Here is a 16,853-nt window from a genome sequence, read left to right as displayed (position 1 = left end):
TCCATTAGGCCCTGCTTTGCCACAATGGTCCCCTTGTTTCCATGCGGCCTTGCTGTGTCACAATGGACGTACGGTTCCATGATGTTGCGTGGTGTCACCGTGCTCTTCTTGAATCCGCCGTGTAACCATGGACCATTGGTTCCATGCAGCCGTGTCACAATGGGCTCCTTGATTCCATGATTCCCCACGGTGTCACAATGGAGCCTTGTTTCTAGGAGGTTCTGTACTGTCACAATTGCCTCCTTGATGCCATCAGCCCCTGCAGTGTCACAATGGCTCCTTGGTTCCATGAGGAACACAATAGCTTGGCATAAGCATTGAGCAACAGCTGCTGAACACACCTGGCAACATCTGCTTGCATCAAAAGAGGGCTTCAAGCTGACAATGGCACCAGCAGCTTCCATCTGCAACAGACACCCAGGGAAAGGACAGGCTGTGCCGGTTTGGACAAATGTGGAGGAAAATATCCTCTGATAGAAGGCAGGTTACACCCAGCCCTCCCCCACCAGCTTCGGGAAAAAAGAATTTTCCTGGGAAGAAAGTGAAAGAGATAAAAACTACTTTTTTAACAAACACACAGGAAAAGGATAACAATGCTAAATATTAAAACCTCTCGCTGTGCAGAGAAAGCTGGTATAATTTGAGAGTCCTTCTGTGTTTCGGTGGGGTCTCCTGAAACATCCATAGACAGCGAGGCCCGTGCAAAGAAACAGGGAGCAATTCTTGAGAGAAGTTTCAGAGCTCTTTCTTCTCCAGCCACATGGGCGGGGCACTGCCAAAGAACTGAGCAATCACAGCACAACCAGGGCCCTCCTGGCACAGGGCAACACAAAATAAGCAGTGCTGAACAGGATTAGGGCACATGTGAGCAGGGAGCAGGGAGACCCCGTGCCCAGGCCATGCCTCTACCCCAGGGTCCCCTCTCCCATGACCTCATGGCAGGGGGGAGGAACCCCAACACTTCCGTAGGTGTAGTCTCTCTCCTCCTCCTTGCAGCTGGCTCATGGGCCCACATTCAGGGCCCCCACCTCGTGAGGAAATTCTCCCAATGTGCTCTGATGTTGAAAGAGTCAAGAAGAGAAGAAGGGAAAAAAAAACCCCGAAGTCCCAGGCAAACAAAGTTCAACTCTCCATCTCCCTCCAGAGAAAAGGAGCTGAAAACTGGCTAAAAAGAAACAAAGTTGCTTCCTCTGCTCTTGCTGCAAGCAGGATGCAGAGGAGTGTGTATGTGTGTCCTTGAACAAACGCTCTGAGAAGTTTGTCTGGCTTTTTTTTCCTCTCCCCCCTCTCAGGCTCAGTTGAAAGGCACAGAAACGCACAAAGTTCACTTCTGGGCATAGAGCAGCAATAGGGGGATACACATGATAAAGTCACCCCAAGACACAGGGACAGAGAATTCAGTGGAAAGACTCCGAGAATTCTGCTCCCAGAGATCATTCATTCCTGCTCACACTGACCCTTGTAGAAAGGGGACATCGTTCCAGGCAGCCTGTACTGAGCATGTGGCTCCTGAGTGGGGTTTGTTGTTTAGGAAACCTGCTCCGGCTTTTCCATTCTTTCCTTGCAAACAGGAAAACTTCTCCTGGGGCTGTGTGCAGGCAGAGCCCTGAGGAGAGCAGGTGGCACATGGTGCGCTGGGCTGGGACAGCCAGCTGCAGAGCTCAAGGGAAGAAGCCCAAAGTGTCACAATGGCTCCTTGCCTTCACATGCAACACCTGGGTCACAATGGTCTCCTTGATTCCATGAGGCCCCACTGTGTCACAATGGCTCCTTGGTTCCATCAGGTTCCGCAGTGTCACCATGGTCTCTTTTGATCCGCACTGTCATCATGGACAATTGGTTCCATGAGGCCCCGCAGTGTCACAATGGTCCCTTGCTTCCATAGCTTTTACGTTGTAACAATGGACTCCTTGCTTCTATGAGCTAGCCTGCTTTTTGCAGAGGTGTCTTTGGTTCCAACAAGGCCCCGCTGTGTCTCAGTGCACCCTGGCTTCCATGTGGATCTGGAGTATCACAAAGGCTCCTTGGTTCCACCAGGTCCTGCTGTGTCACAATGGGTCCTGTGGTCCCTGACGCCGTCCAAAGTCATTGTGGAGGCTTGCTTCCATGAGGTTCCATTATGTGCCAGTGGTCATCTTGGTTCCAGGAGTTTCCTTAGTGTCACAATGCTCTCCATGCTTCCATTAGGCCCTGCTTTGCCACAATGGTCCCCTTGTTTCCATGAGGCCCCGCTGTGTCACAATGGACCTATGGTTCCGTGATGTTGCATGGTGTCACCGTGCTCTTCTTGAATCCGCCGTGTAACCATGGACCATTGGTTCCGTGCAGCCGTGTCACAATGGGCTCCTTGATTCCATGATTCCCCACGGTGTCACAATGGAGCCTTGTTTCTAGGAGGTTCTTTACTGTCACAATTGCCTCATTGATGCCATCAGCCCCTGCAGTGTCACAATGGCTCCTTGGTTCCATGAGGAACACAAGAGCTTGGCATAAGCATTGAGCAACAGCTGCTGAACACACCTGGCAACATCTGCTTGCATCAAAAGAGTGCTTCAAGCTGACAATGGCACCAGCAGCTTCCATCTGCAACAGAGACCCAGGAAAGGACAGGCTGTGCCGGTTTGGACAAATGTGGAGGAAAATATCCCCTGATAGAAGGCAGGTTACACCCAGCCCTCCCCCACCAGCTTCGGGAAAAAAGAATTTTCCTGGGAAGAAAGTGAAAGAGATAAAAACTACTTTTTTAACAAACACACAGGAAAAGGATAACAATGCTAAATATTAAAAGCTCTCGCTGTGCAGAGAAAGCTGGGATAATTTGAGAGTCCTTCTGTGTTTCGGTGGGGTCTCCTGAAACATCCATAGACAGCGAGGCCCGTGCAAAGAAACAGGGAGCGATTCTTGAGAGAAGTTGCAGAGCTCTTTCTTCTCCAGCCACATGGGCGGGGCACTGCCAAAGAACTGAGCAATCACGGCACAACCAGGGCCCTCCTCGCACAGGGCAACACAAAATAAGCAGTGCTGAACAGGGTTAGGGCACATGTGAGCAGGGAGCAGGGAGACCCCCCGTGCCCAGGCCATGCCTCTACCCCAGGGTCCCCTCTCCCATGACCGCATGGCAGGAGGGAGGAACCCCAACACTTCCGTAGGTGTAGTCTCTCTCCTCCTCCTTGCAGCTGGCTCATGGGCCCACATTCAGGGCCCCAACCTCGGGAGAAAATTCTCCCAATGTGGTCTGATGTTGAAAGAGTCAAGAAGAGGAGAAGGGAAAAAAACCCCCAAAGTCCCAGGAAAACAAAGTTCAACTCTCCATCTCCCACCAGAGAAAAAGAGCTGAAAACTGGCTAAAAAGAAACAAGGTTGCTTCCTCCACTCTTGCTGCAAGCAGGATGCAGAGGAGTGTGTATGTGTGTCCTTGAACAAACGCTCTGAGAAGTTTGTCCGGTTTTTTTTCCTCTCCCCCCTCTCAGGCTCAGTTGAAAGGCACAGAAACGCACAAAGTTCACTTCTGGGCATAGAGCAGCAATAGGGGATACACACAATAAAGTCACCCCAAGACACAGGGACAGAGAATTCAGTGGAAAGACTCCGAGAATTCTGCTCCCAGAGATCATTCATTCCTGCTCACACTGACCCTTGTAGAAAGGGGACATCGTTCCAGGCAGCCTGTACTGAGCATGTGGCTCCTGAGTGGGGTTTGTTGTTTAGGAAACCTGCTCCGGCTTTTCCATTCTTTCCTTGCAAACAGGAAAACTTCTCCTGGGGCTGTGTGCAGGCAGAGCCCTGAGGAGAGCAGGTGGCACATGGTGCGCTGGGCTGGGACAGCCAGCTGCAGAGCTCAAGGGAAGAAGCCCAAAGTGTCACAATGGCTCCTTGCCTTCCCATGCAACACCTGGGTCACAATGGTCTCCTTGATTCCATGAGGCCCCACTGTGTCACAATGGCTCCTTGGTTCCATCAGGTTCCGCAGTGTCACCATGGTCTCCTTTGATCCGCACTGTCATCATGGACAATTGGTTCCATGAGGCCCCGCAGTGTCACAATGGTCCCTTGCTTCCATAGCTTTTACGTTGTAACAATGGACTCCTTGCTTCTATGAGCTAGCCTGCTTTTTGCAGAGGTGTCTTTGGTTCCAACAAGGCCCCACTGTGTCTCAGTGCACCCTGGCTTCCATGCGGATGTGGAGTATCACAAAGGCTCCTTGGTTCCACCAGGTCCTGCTGTGTCACAATGGGTCCTGTGGTCCCTGAGGCCCTCCAAAGTCATTGTGGAGGCTTGCTTCCATGAGGTTCCATTATGTGCCAGTGGTCATCTTGGTTCCAGGAGTTTCCTTAGTGTCACAATGCTCTCCATGTTTCCATGATTCCCCACAATGTCACAATGCTCTCCAGGCTTCCATTAGGCCCTGCTTTGCCACAATGGTCCCCTTGTTTCCATGCGGCCTTGCTGTGTCACAATGGACGTACGGTTCCATGATGTTGCGTGGTGTCACCGTGCTCTTCTTGAATCCGCCGTGTAACCATGGACCATTGGTTCCATGCAGCCGTGTCACAATGGGCTCCTTGATTCCATGATTCCCCACGGTGTCACAATGGAGCCTTGTTTCTAGGAGGTTCTGTACTGTCACAATTGCCTCCTTGATGCCATCAGCCCCTGCAGTGTCACAATGGCTCCTTGGTTCCATGAGGAACACAATAGCTTGGCATAAGCATTGAGCAACAGCTGCTGAACACACCTGGCAACATCTGCTTGCATCAAAAGAGGGCTTCAAGCTGACAATGGCACCAGCAGCTTCCATCTGCAACAGACACCCAGGGAAAGGACAGGCTGTGCCGGTTTGGACAAATGTGGAGGAAAATATCCTCTGATAGAAGGCAGGTTACACCCAGCCCTCCCCCACCAGGTTTTTGGAAAAAAGAATTTTCTGGGAAGAAAGTGAAAGAGATAAAAACTACTTTTTTAACAAACACACAGGAAAAGGATAACAATGCTAAATATTAAAAGCTCTCGCTGTGCAGAGAAAGCTGGGATAATTTGAGAGTCCTTCTGTGTTTCGGTGGGGTCTCCTGAAACATCCATAGACAGCGAGGCCCGTGCAAAGAAACAGGGAGCCATTCTTGAGAGAAGTTTCAGAGCTCTTTCTTCTCCAGCCACATGGGCGGGGCACTGCCAAAGAACTGAGCAATCACGGCACAACCAGGGCCCTCCTGGCACAGGGCAACACAAAATAAGCAGTGCTGAACAGGATTAGGGCACATGTGAGCAGGGAGCAGGGAGACCCCGTGCCCAGGCCATGCCTCTACCCCAGGGTCCCCTCTCCCATGACCTCATGGCAGGGGGGAGGAACCCCAACACTTCCGTAGGTGTAGTCTCTCTCCTCCTCCTTGCAGCTGGCTCATGGGCCCACATTCAGGGCCCCCACCTCGTGAGGAAATTCTCCCAATGTGCTCTGATGTTGAAAGAGTCAAGAAGAGAAGAAGGGAAAAAAAAACCCCGAAGTCCCAGGCAAACAAAGTTCAACTCTCCATCTCCCTCCAGAGAAAAGGAGCTGAAAACTGGCTAAAAAGAAACAAAGTTGCTTCCTCTGCTCTTGCTGCAAGCAGGATGCAAAGGAGTGTGTATGTGTCCTTGAACAAACGCTCTGAGAAGTTTGTCTGGCTTTTTTTTCCTCTCCCCCCTCTCAGGCTCAGTTGAAAGGCACAGAAATGCACAAAGTTCACTTCTGGGCATAGAGCAGCAATAGGGGGATACACATGATAAAGTCACCCCAAGACACAGGGACAGAGAATTCAGTGGAAAGACTCCGAGAATTCTGCTCCCAGAGATCATTCATTCCTGCTCACACTGACCCTTGTAGAAAGGGGACATCGTTCCAGGCAGCCTGTACTGAGCATGTGGCTCCTGAGTGGGGTTTGTTGTTTAGGAAACCTGCTCAGGCTTTTCCATTCTTTCCTTGCAAACAGGAAAACTTCTCCTGGGGCTGTGTGCAGGCAGAGCCCTGAGGAGAGCAGGTGGCACATGGTGCGCTGGGCTGGGACAGCCAGCTGCAGAGCTCAAGGGAAGAAGCCCAAAGTGTCACAATGGCTCCTTGCCTTCACATGCAACACCTGGGTCACAATGGTCTCCTTGATTCCATGAGGCCCCACTGTGTCACAATGGCTCCTTGGTTCCATCAGGTTCCGCAGTGTCACCATGGTCTCCTTTGATCCGCACTGTCATCATGGACAATTGGTTCCATGAGGCCCCGCAGTGTCACAATGGTCCCTTGCTTCCATAGCTTTGATGTTGTAAGAAAGGACTCCTTGCTTCTATGAGCTAGCCTGCTTTTTGCAGAGGTGTCTTTGGTTCCAACAAGGCCCCGCTGTGTCTCAGTGCACCCTGGCTTCCATGTGGATCTGGAGTATCACAAAGGCTCCTTGGTTCCACCAGGTCCTGCTGTGTCACAATGGGTCCTGTGGTCCCTGAGGCCCTCCAAAACCATCGTGGAGGCTTGCTTCCATGAGGTTCCATTATGTGCCAGTGGTCATCTTGGTTCCAGGAGTTTCCTTAGTGTCACAATGCCCTCCATGCTTCCATTAGGCCCTGCTTTGCCACCATGGTCCCCTTGTTTCCATGAGGCCCCGCTGTGTCACAATGGACCTATGGTTCCGTGATGTTGCGTGGTGTCACCGTGCTCTTCTTGAATCCGCCGTGTAACCATGGACCATTGGTTCCATGCAGCCGTGTCACAATGGGCTCCTTGATTCCATGATTCCCCACGGTGTCACAATGGAGCCTTGTTTCTAGGAGGTTCTGTACTGTCACAATTGCCTCCTTGATGCCATCAGCCCCTGCAGTGTCACAATGGCTCCTTGGTTCCATGAGGAACACAATAGCTTGGCATAAGCATTGAGCAACAGCTGCTGAACACACCTGGCAACATCTGCTTGCATCAAAAGAGGGCTTCAAGCTGACAATGGCACCAGCAGCTTCCATCTGCAACAGACACCCAGGGAAAGGACAGGCTGTGCCGGTTTGGACAAATGTGGAGGAAAATATCCTCTGATAGAAGGCAGGTTACACCCAGCCCTCCCCCACCAGCTTCGGGAAAAAAGAATTTTCCTGGGAAGAAAGTGAAAGAGATAAAAACTACTTTTTTAACAAACACACAGGAAAAGGATAACAATGCTAAATATTAAAACCTCTCGCTGTGCAGAGAAAGCTGGTATAATTTGAGAGTCCTTCTGTGTTTCGGTGGGGTCTCCTGAAACATCCATAGACAGCGAGGCCCGTGCAAAGAAACAGGGAGCAATTCTTGAGAGAAGTTTCAGAGCTCTTTCTTCTCCAGCCACATGGGCGGGGCACTGCCAAAGAACTGAGCAATCACAGCACAACCAGGGCCCTCCTGGCACAGGGCAACACAAAATAAGCAGTGCTGAACAGGATTAGGGCACATGTGAGCAGGGAGCAGGGAGACCCCGTGCCCAGGCCATGCCTCTACCCCAGGGTCCCCTCTCCCATGACCTCATGGCAGGGGGGAGGAACCCCAACACTTCCGTAGGTGTAGTCTCTCTCCTCCTCCTTGCAGCTGGCTCATGGGCCCACATTCAGGGCCCCCACCTCGTGAGGAAATTCTCCCAATGTGCTCTGATGTTGAAAGAGTCAAGAAGAGAAGAAGGGAAAAAAACCCCCCGAAGTCCCAGGCAAACAAAGTTCAACTCTCCATCTCCCTCCAGAGAAAAGGAGCTGAAAACTGGCTAAAAAGAAACAAAGTTGCTTCCTCTGCTCTTGCTGCAAGCAGGATGCAGAGGAGTGTGTATGTGTGTCCTTGAACAAACGCTCTGAGAAGTTTGTCTGGCTTTTTTTTCCTCTCCCCCCTCTCAGGCTCAGTTGAAAGGCACAGAAATGCACAAAGTTCACTTCTGGGCATAGAGCAGCAATAGGGGGATACACATGATAAAGTCACCCCAAGACACAGGGAGAGAGAATTCAGTGGAAAGACTCCGAGAATTCTGCTCCCAGAGATCATTCATTCCTGCTCACACTGACCCTTGTAGAAAGGGGACATCGTTCCAGGCAGCCTGTACTGAGCATGTGGCTCCTGAGTGGGGTTTGTTGTTTAGGAAACCTGCTCCGGCTTTTCCATTCTTTCCTTGCAAACAGGAAAACTTCTCCTGGGGCTGTGTGCAGGCAGAGCCCTGAGGAGAGCAGGTGGCACATGGTGCGCTGGGCTGGGACAGCCAGCTGCAGAGCTCAAGGGAAGAAGCCCAAAGTGTCACAATGGCTCCTTGCCTTCCCATGCAACACCTGGGTCACAATGGTCTCCTTGATTCCATGAGGCCCCACTGTGTCACAATGGCTCCTTGGTTCCATCAGGTTCCGCAGTGTCACCATGGTCTCTTTTGATCCGCACTGTCATCATGGACAATTGGTTCCATGAGGCCCCGCAGTGTCACAATGGTCCCTTGCTTCCATAGGTTTGATGTTGTAACAAAGGACTCCTTGCTTCTATGAGCTAGCCTGCTTTTTGCAGAGGTGTCTTTGGTTCCAACAAGGCCCCGCTGTGTCTCAGTGCACCCTGGCTTCCATGTGGATCTGGAGTATCACAAAGGCTCCTTGGTTCCACCAGGTCCTGCTGTGTCACAATGGGTCCTGTGGTCCCTGACGCCGTCCAAAGTCATTGTGGAGGCTTGCTTCCATGAGGTTCCATTATGTGCCAGTGGTCATCTTGGTTCCAGGAGTTTCCTTAGTGTCACAATGCTCTCCATGCTTCCATTAGGCCCTGCTTTGCCACAATGGTCCCCTTGTTTCCATGAGGCCCTGCTGTGTCACAATGGACCTATGGTTCCGTGATGTTGCGTGGTGTCACCGTGCTCTTCTTGAATCCGCCGTGTAACCATGGACCATTGGTTCCGTGCAGCCGTGTCACAATGGGCTCCTTGATTCCATGATTCCCCACGGTGTCACAATGGAGCCTTGTTTCTAGGAGGTTCTGTACTGTCACAATTGCCTCCTTGATGCCATCAGCCCCTGCAGTGTCACAATGGCTCCTTGGTTCCATGAGGAACACAAGAGCTTGGCATAAGCATTGAGCAACAGCTGCTGAACACACCTGGCAACATCTGCTTGCATCAAAAGAGGGCTTCAAGCTGACAATGGCACCAGCAGCTTCCATCTGCAACAGAGACCCAGGGAAAGGACAGGCTGTGCCGGTTTGGACAAATGTGGAGGAAAATATCCTCTGATAGAAGGCAGGTTACACCCAGCCCTCCCCCACCAGGTTTTTGGAAAAAAGAACTTTCCTGGGAAGAAAGTGAAAGAGATAAAAACTACTTTTTTAACAAACACACAGGAAAAGGATAACAATGCTAAATATTAAAAGCTCTCGCTGTGCAGAGAAAGCTGGGATAATTTGAGAGTCCTTCCGTGTTTCGGTGGGGTCTCCTGAAACATCCATAGACAGCGAGGCCCGTGCAAAGAAACAGGGAGCGATTCTTGAGAGAAGTTTCAGAGCCCTTTCTTCTCCAGCCACATGGGCGGGGCACTGCCAAAGAACTGAGCAATCACGGCACAACCAGGGCCCTCCTGGCACAGGGCAACACAAAATAAGCAGTGCTGAACAGGATTAGGGCACATGTGAGCAGGGAGCAGGGAGACCCCGTGCCCAGGCCATGCCTCTACCCCAGGGTCCCCTCTCCCATGACCTCATGGCAGGGGGGAGGAACCCCAACACTTCCGTAGGTGTAGTCTCTCTCCTCCTCCTTGCAGCTGGCTCATGGGCCCACATTCAGGGCCCCCACCTCGGGAGAAAATTCTCCCAATGTGGTCTGATGTTGAAAGAGTCAAGAAGAGGAGAAGGGAAAAAAACCCCCAAAGTCCCAGGAAAACAAAGTTCAACTCTCCATCTCCCACCAGAGAAAAAGAGCTGAAAACTGGCTAAAAAGAAACAAGGTTGCTTCCTCCACTCTTGCTGCAAGCAGGATGCAGAGGAGTGTGTATGTGTGTCCTTGAACAAACGCTCTGAGAAGTTTGTCCGGTTTTTTTTCCTCTCCCCCCTCTCAGGCTCAGTTGAAAGGCACAGAAACGCACAAAGTTCACTTCTGGGCATAGAGCAGCAATAGGGGATACACACAATAAAGTCACCCCAAGACACAGGGACAGAGAATTCAGTGGAAAGACTCCGAGAATTCTGCTCCCAGAGATCATTCATTCCTGCTCACACTGACCCTTGTAGAAAGGGGACATCGTTCCAGGCAGCCTGTACTGAGCATGTGGCTCCTGAGTGGGGTTTGTTGTTTAGGAAACCTGCTCCGGCTTTTCCATTCTTTCCTTGCAAACAGGAAAACTTCTCCTGGGGCTGTGTGCAGGCAGAGCCCTGAGGAGAGCAGGTGGCACATGGTGCGCTGGGCTGGGACAGCCAGCTGCAGAGCTCAAGGGAAGAAGCCCAAAGTGTCACAATGGCTCCTTGCCTTCCCATGCAACACCTGGGTCACAATGGTCTCCTTGATTCCATGAGGCCCCACTGTGTCACAATGGCTCCTTGGTTCCATCAGGTTCCGCAGTGTCACCATGGTCTCCTTTGATCCGCACTGTCATCATGGACAATTGGTTCCATGAGGCCCCGCAGTGTCACAATGGTCCCTTGCTTCCATAGCTTTTACGTTGTAACAATGGACTCCTTGCTTCTATGAGCTAGCCTGCTTTTTGCAGAGGTGTCTTTGGTTCCAACAAGGCCCCACTGTGTCTCAGTGCACCCTGGCTTCCATGCGGATGTGGAGTATCACAAAGGCTCCTTGGTTCCACCAGGTCCTGCTGTGTCACAATGGGTCCTGTGGTCCCTGAGGCCCTCCAAAGTCATTGTGGAGGCTTGCTTCCATGAGGTTCCATTATGTGCCAGTGGTCATCTTGGTTCCAGGAGTTTCCTTAGTGTCACAATGCTCTCCATGTTTCCATGATTCCCCACAATGTCACAATGCTCTCCAGGCTTCCATTAGGCCCTGCTTTGCCACAATGGTCCCCTTGTTTCCATGCGGCCTTGCTGTGTCACAATGGACGTACGGTTCCATGATGTTGCGTGGTGTCACCGTGCTCTTCTTGAATCCGCCGTGTAACCATGGACCATTGGTTCCATGCAGCCGTGTCACAATGGGCTCCTTGATTCCATGATTCCCCACGGTGTCACAATGGAGCCTTGTTTCTAGGAGGTTCTGTACTGTCACAATTGCCTCCTTGATGCCATCAGCCCCTGCAGTGTCACAATGGCTCCTTGGTTCCATGAGGAACACAATAGCTTGGCATAAGCATTGAGCAACAGCTGCTGAACACACCTGGCAACATCTGCTTGCATCAAAAGAGGGCTTCAAGCTGACAATGGCACCAGCAGCTTCCATCTGCAACAGACACCCAGGGAAAGGACAGGCTGTGCCGGTTTGGACAAATGTGGAGGAAAATATCCTCTGATAGAAGGCAGGTTACACCCAGCCCTCCCCCACCAGGTTTTTGGAAAAAAGAATTTTCTGGGAAGAAAGTGAAAGAGATAAAAACTACTTTTTTAACAAACACACAGGAAAAGGATAACAATGCTAAATATTAAAAGCTCTCGCTGTGCAGAGAAAGCTGGGATAATTTGAGAGTCCTTCTGTGTTTCGGTGGGGTCTCCTGAAACATCCATAGACAGCGAGGCCCGTGCAAAGAAACAGGGAGCCATTCTTGAGAGAAGTTTCAGAGCTCTTTCTTCTCCAGCCACATGGGCGGGGCACTGCCAAAGAACTGAGCAATCACGGCACAACCAGGGCCCTCCTGGCACAGGGCAACACAAAATAAGCAGTGCTGAACAGGATTAGGGCACATGTGAGCAGGGAGCAGGGAGACCCCGTGCCCAGGCCATGCCTCTACCCCAGGGTCCCCTCTCCCATGACCTCATGGCAGGGGGGAGGAACCCCAACACTTCCGTAGGTGTAGTCTCTCTCCTCCTCCTTGCAGCTGGCTCATGGGCCCACATTCAGGGCCCCCACCTCGTGAGGAAATTCTCCCAATGTGCTCTGATGTTGAAAGAGTCAAGAAGAGAAGAAGGGAAAAAAAAACCCCGAAGTCCCAGGCAAACAAAGTTCAACTCTCCATCTCCCTCCAGAGAAAAGGAGCTGAAAACTGGCTAAAAAGAAACAAAGTTGCTTCCTCTGCTCTTGCTGCAAGCAGGATGCAAAGGAGTGTGTATGTGTCCTTGAACAAACGCTCTGAGAAGTTTGTCTGGCTTTTTTTTCCTCTCCCCCCTCTCAGGCTCAGTTGAAAGGCACAGAAATGCACAAAGTTCACTTCTGGGCATAGAGCAGCAATAGGGGGATACACATGATAAAGTCACCCCAAGACACAGGGAGAGAGAATTCAGTGGAAAGACTCCGAGAATTCTGCTCCCAGAGATCATTCATTCCTGCTCACACTGACCCTTGTAGAAAGGGGACATCGTTCCCGGCAGCCTGTACTGAGCATGTGGCTCCTGAGTGGGGTTTGTTGTTTAGGAAACCTGCTCCGGCTTTTCCATTCTTTCCTTCCAAACAGGAAAACTTCTCCTGGGGCTGTGTGCAGGCAGAGCCCTGAGGAGAGCAGGTGGCACATGGTGCGCTGGGCTGGGACAGCCAGCTGCAGAGCTCAAGGGAAGAAGCCCAAAGTGTCACAATGGCTCCTTGCCTTCACATGCAACACCTGGGTCACAATGGTCTCCTTGATTCCATGAGGCCCCACTGTGTCACAATGGCTCCTTGGTTCCATCAGGTTCCGCAGTGTCACCATGGTCTCCTTTGATCCGCACTGTCATCATGGACAATTGGTTCCATGAGGCCCCGCAGTGTCACAATGGTCCCTTGCTTCCATAGCTTTGATGTTGTAACAAAGGACTCCTTGCTTCTATGAGCTAGCCTGCTTTTTGCAGAGGTGTCTTTGGTTCCAACAAGGCCCCGCTGTGTCTCAGTGCACCCTGGCTTCCATGTGGATCTGGAGTATCACAAAGGCTCCTTGGTTCCACCAGGTCCTGCTGTGTCACAATGGGTCCTGTGGTCCCTGAGGCCCTCCAAAACCATCGTGGAGGCTTGCTTCCATGAGGTTCCATTATGTGCCAGTGGTCATCTTGGTTCCAGGAGTTTCCTTAGTGTCACAATGCCCTCCATGCTTCCATTAGGCCCTGCTTTGCCACAATGGTCCCCTTGTTTCCATGCGGCCTTGCTGTGTCACAATGGACGTACGGTTCCATGATGTTGCGTGGTGTCACCGTGCTCTTCTTGAATCCGCCGTGTAACCATGGACCATTGGTTCCATGCAGCCGTGTCACAATGGGCTCCTTGATTCCATGATTCCCCACGGTGTCACAATGGAGCCTTGTTTCTAGGAGGTTCTGTACTGTCACAATTGCCTCCTTGATGCCATCAGCCCCTGCAGTGTCACAATGGCTCCTTGGTTCCATGAGGAACACAATAGCTTGGCATAAGCATTGAGCAACAGCTGCTGAACACACCTGGCAACATCTGCTTGCATCAAAAGAGGGCTTCAAGCTGACAATGGCACCAGCAGCTTCCATCTGCAACAGACACCCAGGGAAAGGACAGGCTGTGCCGGTTTGGACAAATGTGGAGGAAAATATCCTCTGATAGAAGGCAGGTTACACCCAGCCCTCCCCCACCAGCTTCGGGAAAAAAGAATTTTCCTGGGAAGAAAGTGAAAGAGATAAAAACTACTTTTTTAACAAACACACAGGAAAAGGATAACAATGCTAAATATTAAAACCTCTCGCTGTGCAGAGAAAGCTGGTATAATTTGAGAGTCCTTCTGTGTTTCGGTGGGGTCTCCTGAAACATCCATAGACAGCGAGGCCCGTGCAAAGAAACAGGGAGCAATTCTTGAGAGAAGTTTCAGAGCTCTTTCTTCTCCAGCCACATGGGCGGGGCACTGCCAAAGAACTGAGCAATCACAGCACAACCAGGGCCCTCCTGGCACAGGGCAACACAAAATAAGCAGTGCTGAACAGGATTAGGGCACATGTGAGCAGGGAGCAGGGAGACCCCGTGCCCAGGCCATGCCTCTACCCCAGGGTCCCCTCTCCCATGACCTCATGGCAGGGGGGAGGAACCCCAACACTTCCGTAGGTGTAGTCTCTCTCCTCCTCCTTGCAGCTGGCTCATGGGCCCACATTCAGGGCCCCCACCTCGTGAGGAAATTCTCCCAATGTGCTCTGATGTTGAAAGAGTCAAGAAGAGAAGAAGGGAAAAAAAAACCCCGAAGTCCCAGGCAAACAAAGTTCAACTCTCCATCTCCCTCCAGAGAAAAGGAGCTGAAAACTGGCTAAAAAGAAACAAAGTTGCTTCCTCTGCTCTTGCTGCAAGCAGGATGCAGAGGAGTGTGTATGTGTGTCCTTGAACAAACGCTCTGAGAAGTTTGTCTGGCTTTTTTTTCCTCTCCCCCCTCTCAGGCTCAGTTGAAAGGCACAGAAACGCACAAAGTTCACTTCTGGGCATAGAGCAGCAATAGGGGGATACACATGATAAAGTCACCCCAAGACACAGGGACAGAGAATTCAGTGGAAAGACTCCGAGAATTCTGCTCCCAGAGATCATTCATTCCTGCTCACACTGACCCTTGTAGAAAGGGGACATCGTTCCAGGCAGCCTGTACTGAGCATGTGGCTCCTGAGTGGGGTTTGTTGTTTAGGAAACCTGCTCCGGCTTTTCCATTCTTTCCTTGCAAACAGGAAAACTTCTCCTGGGGCTGTGTGCAGGCAGAGCCCTGAGGAGAGCAGGTGGCACATGGTGCGCTGGGCTGGGACAGCCAGCTGCAGAGCTCAAGGGAAGAAGCCCAAAGTGTCACAATGGCTCCTTGCCTTCACATGCAACACCTGGGTCACAATGGTCTCCTTGATTCCATGAGGCCCCACTGTGTCACAATGGCTCCTTGGTTCCATCAGGTTCCGCAGTGTCACCATGGTCTCTTTTGATCCGCACTGTCATCATGGACAATTGGTTCCATGAGGCCCCGCAGTGTCACAATGGTCCCTTGCTTCCATAGCTTTTACGTTGTAACAATGGACTCCTTGCTTCTATGAGCTAGCCTGCTTTTTGCAGAGGTGTCTTTGGTTCCAACAAGGCCCCGCTGTGTCTCAGTGCACCCTGGCTTCCATGTGGATCTGGAGTATCACAAAGGCTCCTTGGTTCCACCAGGTCCTGCTGTGTCACAATGGGTCCTGTGGTCCCTGACGCCGTCCAAAGTCATTGTGGAGGCTTGCTTCCATGAGGTTCCATTATGTGCCAGTGGTCATCTTGGTTCCAGGAGTTTCCTTAGTGTCACAATGCTCTCCATGCTTCCATTAGGCCCTGCTTTGCCACAATGGTCCCCTTGTTTCCATGAGGCCCCGCTGTGTCACAATGGACCTATGGTTCCGTGATGTTGCATGGTGTCACCGTGCTCTTCTTGAATCCGCCGTGTAACCATGGACCATTGGTTCCGTGCAGCCGTGTCACAATGGGCTCCTTGATTCCATGATTCCCCACGGTGTCACAATGGAGCCTTGTTTCTAGGAGGTTCTTTACTGTCACAATTGCCTCATTGATGCCATCAGCCCCTGCAGTGTCACAATGGCTCCTTGGTTCCATGAGGAACACAAGAGCTTGGCATAAGCATTGAGCAACAGCTGCTGAACACACCTGGCAACATCTGCTTGCATCAAAAGAGTGCTTCAAGCTGACAATGGCACCAGCAGCTTCCATCTGCAACAGAGACCCAGGAAAGGACAGGCTGTGCCGGTTTGGACAAATGTGGAGGAAAATATCCCCTGATAGAAGGCAGGTTACACCCAGCCCTCCCCCACCAGCTTCGGGAAAAAAGAATTTTCCTGGGAAGAAAGTGAAAGAGATAAAAACTACTTTTTTAACAAACACACAGGAAAAGGATAACAATGCTAAATATTAAAAGCTCTCGCTGTGCAGAGAAAGCTGGGATAATTTGAGAGTCCTTCTGTGTTTCGGTGGGGTCTCCTGAAACATCCATAGACAGCGAGGCCCGTGCAAAGAAACAGGGAGCGATTCTTGAGAGAAGTTGCAGAGCTCTTTCTTCTCCAGCCACATGGGCGGGGCACTGCCAAAGAACTGAGCAATCACGGCACAACCAGGGCCCTCCTCGCACAGGGCAACACAAAATAAGCAGTGCTGAACAGGGTTAGGGCACATGTGAGCAGGGAGCAGGGAGACCCCCCGTGCCCAGGCCATGCCTCTACCCCAGGGTCCCCTCTCCCATGACCGCATGGCAGGAGGGAGGAACCCCAACACTTCCGTAGGTGTAGTCTCTCTCCTCCTCCTTGCAGCTGGCTCATGGGCCCACATTCAGGGCCCCAACCTCGGGAGAAAATTCTCCCAATGTGGTCTGATGTTGAAAGAGTCAAGAAGAGGAGAAGGGAAAAAAACCCCCAAAGTCCCAGGAAAACAAAGTTCAACTCTCCATCTCCCACCAGAGAAAAAGAGCTGAAAACTGGCTAAAAAGAAACAAGGTTGCTTCCTCCACTCTTGCTGCAAGCAGGATGCAGAGGAGTGTGTATGTGTGTCCTTGAACAAACGCTCTGAGAAGTTTGTCCGGTTTTTTTTCCTCTCCCCCCTCTCAGGCTCAGTTGAAAGGCACAGAAACGCACAAAGTTCACTTCTGGGCATAGAGCAGCAATAGGGGATACACACAATAAAGTCACCCCAAGACACAGGGACAGAGAATTCAGTGGAAAGACTCCGAGAATTCTGCTCCCAGAGATCATTCATTCCTGCTCACACTGACCCTTGTAGAAAGGGGACATCGTTCCAGGCAGCCTGTACTGAGCATGTGGCTCCTGAGTGGGGTTTGTTGTTTAGGAA

This window comes from Aphelocoma coerulescens, unplaced genomic scaffold (genome assembly GCF_041296385.1).
Source record: "Aphelocoma coerulescens isolate FSJ_1873_10779 unplaced genomic scaffold, UR_Acoe_1.0 HiC_scaffold_58, whole genome shotgun sequence".
In the NCBI taxonomy this organism is placed as follows: Eukaryota; Metazoa; Chordata; class Aves; order Passeriformes; family Corvidae; genus Aphelocoma; species Aphelocoma coerulescens.
The sequence above is the reverse complement of the archived record's forward strand: the minus strand, read 5'-3'. Positions refer to the sequence as shown.